This window comes from Schistocerca americana, chromosome 8 (assembly GCF_021461395.2).
Source record: "Schistocerca americana isolate TAMUIC-IGC-003095 chromosome 8, iqSchAmer2.1, whole genome shotgun sequence".
Taxonomy (NCBI): Eukaryota; Metazoa; Arthropoda; class Insecta; order Orthoptera; family Acrididae; genus Schistocerca; species Schistocerca americana.
In genome coordinates, this window is record NC_060126.1 from 131194369 (window position 1) to 131200247 (window position 5879).

Sequence of the window (5879 nt, forward strand, 5' to 3'; positions counted from 1 at the left end):
TTGTTGTTGTTGTTGTTGTGGTCTTCAGTCCTGAGACTGGTTTGATGCAGCTCTCCACGCTACTCTATCCTGTGCAAGCTTCTTCGAGTACTCACTGCAACCTACATCCTTCTGAATCTACTTAGTGTATTCATCTCTTGGTCTCCTTCTACGATTTTTACCCTCCATGCTGCCCTCTAATGCTAAATTTGTGATCCCTTGGTGCCTCAGAACATGTCCTACCAACCGGTCCCTTCTTCTTGTCAAGTTGTGCCACAAACTGCTCTTCTCCCCAATTCTATCCATACCTCCTCATTAGTTATGTGACCTACCCATCAAATCTTCAGCATTCGTCTGTATCACCACATTTCGGAAGCTTCTATTCTCTTCTTGTCCAAACTATTTAGCGTCCATGTTTCATATAAGGTAAACACTATATCTTATGGAACAAACTGATATCGGAAATAAAATATGAAATTGTAGTTCCACCAGCGATGCATTTATGAGAAATTTAAAATACAAGAATAATGTAACTGTGATACTATGGACTCCACAGAACAATAGGCTTTCCGATTCTGCTGTATGGCAGTTAAACACGTATTTTAATTTATTTGAATAAAGGTTGTAGAAGCCGAAAATGAAACTTATCCAAGAAACGGAAGTCTATAAAAGAAGAGAGGGGAAACATATCTCAGGATTAATGACAGAGCTAAAAAGACAAGGTGTGAGCGAAGGGACCAGGAACATAGAACAGACTATCCTGGTACTCAGAAACGGATACCCACGGAGGATGATTACGTGATAATGTTACAGACTTTCAGGAATGAAGGCAAATGTATCAATTTGAGGTTAGGGACCCTGGTCCAGAAACGACCGAATCGAAAGTTATAAGCGAAAATCTTTCTGATACCTCTGGCGGTAGACCTTTTCCACTGCATGCTCTTTGCTTTGCGTTTTGGGAGGAGGTAGTAAGCACCAAAACAAGAAAAAGAGATGCGTGACACTGTAATACAGATGAGGATGGCCCATAGTCATTACGGTATCCACTGTAGAGGCCATGTTTGCTAAACAACGTTTCTCTTGTTTCGGCCCATCTCCCAAAATATCGAAAGCTTAGGGTATGCAATGGAAGACCTCCACTATTTTCACTTAAAATTTTCGACTCGGTCGTTTCTGGAACAGTCCCTAAACTCAAATCCAAACATTTACGCTCCTCTGTCATATTCAACTGCTGCTGTAGGAAACTCTAGCGACAAAAACGTTCCTTACTTGTCAACACTTTGGGAAGTATTACTGTATTCGACAGCGTTTTGAATAATGTGGTGCTAATTAAGACACGACCATAAGTACTGAAAACATACTACTGCTTCTGGAAACATTTGATAGCCCACTTGGAAGTTATTTATTTTACTGTGTGTTAGTACGGGTCTGGATTGAAACAGGCTGATTTAAAACAATTGACCCGTTACCAGTCGTTAGTAATGAATACTTATGACGCGGCACTACAAACTTCAGGCTTGAAATTACATGACCACTACTGAAAATAAAGATTATTGAAAGCAAGTGCGCCACTACAACAGCATGAGAGTGCTTACAGGTTTTAATTATCTTCCGTGCCGAGTAGTTCTAGGTGCTCCAGTCCGGAACCGCGCGACTCCTACCGTCGCAGGTTCGAATCCTGCCTCAGGCATGGATGTGTTTGATGTCCTTAGGTTAGTGAGATTTAAGTAGTTCTAAGTTCCAGGGGACTGATGACCTCAGATGTTCCATAGTGTACCTCTTACGAGGTCGTCTCGGAGTCCTTATACGAGGGCAGCACTATTCGTAGTCCGAACGATATTTTCGTCTCTTGGGTTTACTTTTTCTCTGTAGACTTCGCCTTTCAACCATCGTCATCAGGAGCAATCTAATGCAGTCAGTTCGGGGAGCTTTTTCTTTTTTGGTCATCAGTCTACTGACTGGTTTGATGCGGCCCGCCACGAATTCCTTTCCTGTGCTAACCTCTTCATCTCAGAGTAGCACTTGCAACCTACGTCCTCAATTATTTGCTTGACGTATTCCAATCTCTGTCTTCCTCTACAGTTTTTGCTCTCTACAGCTCCCTCTAGTACCACGGAAGTCATTCCCTCATGTCTTAGCAGATGTCCTATCATCCTGTCCCTTCTCCTTATCAGTGTTTTCCACATATTCCTTTCCTCTCCCATTCTGCGTAGAACCTCCTCATTCCTTACCTTATCAGTCCACCTAATTTTCAACATTAGTCTATAGCACCACATCTCAAATGCTTCGATTCTCTTCTGTTCCGGTTTTCCCACAATCCATGTTTCACTACCATACAATGCTGTACTCCAGACATACATCCTCAGAAATTTCTTCCTCACATTAAGGTTCAAATGGCTCTGAGCACTATGGGACTCAACTGCTGAGGTCATTAGTCCCCTAGAACTTCGAACTAGTTAAACCTAACTAACCTAAGGACATCACAAACATCCATGCCCGATGCAGGATTCGAACCTGCGACCGTAACGGTCTTGCGGTTCCAGGCTGTAGCGCCTTTAACCGCACGGCCACTTCGGCCGGCTCTCACATTAAGGCAGGTATTTGATATTAGTAGACTTCATTTGGCCAGAAATGCCTTTTTTGCCATAGTGAGTCTGCTTTTGATGTCCTCCTTGCTCCGTCCATCATTGGTTATTTTACTGCCTAGGTAGCAGAATTCCTTAACTTCATTGACTTCGTGACCATCAATCCTGATGTTAAGTTTCTCGCTGTTCTCATTTCTACTACTTCTCATTACCTTCGTCTTTCTCCGATTTACTCTCAAACCATACTGTGTACTCATTAGACTGTTCATTCCGTTCAGCAGATCATTTTATTCTTCTTCACTTTCACTCAGGATAGCAATGTCATCAGCGAATCGTATCATTGATATCCTTTCACCTTGTATTTTAATTCCACTCCTGAACCTTTCTTTTATCTCCATCATTGCTTCCTCGATGTACAGATTGAAGAGTAGGGGCGAAAGGCTACAGCCTTGTCTTACACCCTTCTTAATACGAGCACTTCGTTCTTGATCGTCCACTCTTATTATTCCCTCTTGGTTGTTGTACATATTGTATATGACCCGTCTCTCCCTATAGCTTACCCCTACTTTTTTCAGAATCTCGAACAGCTTGCACCATTTTATATTGTCGAACGCTTTTTCCAAGTCGACAAATCCTATGAAAGTGTCCTGATTTTTCTTTAGCCTTGCTTCCATTATTAGCCGTAACGTCAGAATTGCCTCTCTCGTCCCTTTACTTTTCCTAAAGCCAAACTGATCGTCACCTAGCGCATTCTCAATTTTCTTTTCCATTCTTCTGTATGTTATTCTTGTAAGCAGCTTCGATGCATGAGCTGTTAAGCTGATTGTGCGATAATTCTCGCACTTGTCAGCTCTTGCCGTCTTCGGAATTGTGTGGATGATGCTTTTCCGAAAGTCAGATGGTATATCGCCAGACTCATATATTCTACACACCAATGTGAATACTCGTTTTGTGGCCACTTCCCCCAATGTTTTTGAAATTCTGATGGAATGTTATCTATCCCTTCTGCCTTATTTGACAGTAAGTCCTCCAAAGCTCTTTTAAATTCCGATTCTAATACTGGATCCCCTATCTCTTCTAAATCGACTCCTGTTTCTTCTTCTATCACATCAGACAAATCTTCACCCTCATAAAGGCTTTCAATGTATTCTTCCCACCTATCTGCTCTCTCCTCTGCATTTAACAGTGGAATTCCCATTGCACTCTTATTGTTACCACCGTTGCTTTTAATGTCACCAAAGGTTGTTTTGACTTTCCTGTATGCTGAGTATGTCATTCCGACAATCATATCTTTTTCGATGTCTTCACATTTTTCCTGCAGCCATTTCGTCTTAGCTTCCTGCACATCCTATTTATTTCATTCCTCAGCGACTTGTATTTCTGTATTCCTGATTTTCCCGGAACATGTTTGTACTTCCTCCTTTCATCAATCAACTGAAGTATTTCTTCTGTTACCCATGGTTTCTTCGCAGCTACCTTCTTTGTACCTATGTTTTCCTTCCCAACTTCTGTGACGGCCCTTTCTAGATATGTTCATTCCTCTTCAACTGTACTGCCTACTGCGCTATTCCTTATTGCTGTATCTATAGCGTTAGAAAACTTCAAACGTATCTCGTCATTCCTTAGTACTTCCGTACCCCACTTCTTTGCGTATTGATTCTTCCTGAGTAATGTCTTCAACTTCAGCCTACTCTTCATCACTACTATATTATGATCTGAGTCTATATCTGCTCCTGGGTACACCTTACATTCCAGTATCTGATTTGGGAATCTCTGTCTGACCATGATGTAATCTAATTGAAATCTTTCCGTATCTCCCGGCCTTTTCCAAGTATACCTCCTCCTCTTGTGATTCTTGAACAGGGTATTCGCTATTACTAGCTGAAACTTGTTACAGAAGTCAATGAGTGTTTCTCTTCTTTCATTCCTTGTCCCAAGCTCATATTCCCCTGTAACCTTTTCTTATGTCAGCGAAACATGACTGCTGCCGACCCGTCTTCGGGCTAACATTGAGTTCAGATCAGGGGCGGCCAAGATATGGGCTCGGGGACCGTACCATGGCACGAGTGCCAGAGCGCTCAGCCCGGCTAGCACGTCCCCTCTCCCCCCGCCCCCCCCCCCCCCCCCCCCCACCACATCGGCATGTCTAGCGCGAAGACGGGGAAGAAGACAAACTGCCAACGCACTGCATACGACTTGGTTTTATGTTTCAGATTTCTAAACAAAACAAACTTTCAGTACTATTTAATTATTTCTGGCACACTGAATACATAACATAATTTTTTTATCTGGTACGGAGTGTCGATGTAAAGACAGACGCAGAAAATTTCACAGAGTTTCGCACTCTAGTTGCCACGTAATTTAGCACTCCGTCTTCAGGCCATGAGGAGGCTACCGGGACCATCCGACCGCCGTGTCATCCTCAGGGGAGGATGCGGATAGGAGGGGCGTGGGCACAGCACACCGCTCTCCCGGCCGTTACGATGGTATTCTTGACCGAAGCCGCTACTATTCGGTCGAGTAGCTCCTCAATTGGCATCACGAGGCTGAATGAACCCCGAAAAATGGCAACAGCGCATCGCGGCCTGGATGGTCACCCATCCAAATGCCGACCACGCCCGACAGCGCTTAACTTCGGTGATCTCACGGGAACCGGTGTATCCACTGCGGCAAGGCCGTTGCCCAGTTACCACGTAATAGCGGCTTATTTAATTTCATAATTCAAAAGACGTCTTTCACAGAAATACGCTGATTGAGATATTGTAGCACTTTTGCAACCTCATTATGGAGACTTGAAACTCTACCTGAGGAAAGAAATGTAGACGTCCAGCACAGTTTGAAAGTAATGAGATTAATTATTAAAACAGGAATTACCTTGAATAGTAATCAGTTACATTTGCACCTGCACAGGGGCGCATTTACCTCAAACGGCAATCGTCCCTAAAAAAATTCGAAAACAGTCTCAAGATTGACAGTGTCCTCGAAAACCTTTATACATCTATCCATTCTTCAAACCACGAATTTTCTGTAACGCCAGGAGGTAAGGGAACTGAATTGTCTATGTTGCAATGCGTCCCTTCTACAGCACGGTTTGATTTTTAAAAGCATCCCCATGAAATAAGAAAGAAGTTACCTTGCACTGTCTTAATGTACACAGTGTACAGTAAACTCCACTTAAAATGCAAATTCTGCAATCCGTTCCAGATGCTCTAATTGTCTTTCCTCCAATACTTTTCCTTTGTAAATTCACAAGAGCGAGTTTTAAATCGAAAATTCGTTATAGGCTTGTCACTTGACTTGATCAACGTACTGCGG

At 42.9% G+C, this 5879-nt stretch overlaps 1 pseudogene; it reads right to left on the reverse strand.

Moving 5' to 3' along the window:
* Nucleotides 1–5129: 5129 nt before the first annotated feature.
* Nucleotides 5130–5247, reverse strand: LOC124546398 (annotated as a pseudogene).
* Nucleotides 5248–5879: the final 632 nt, after the last annotated feature.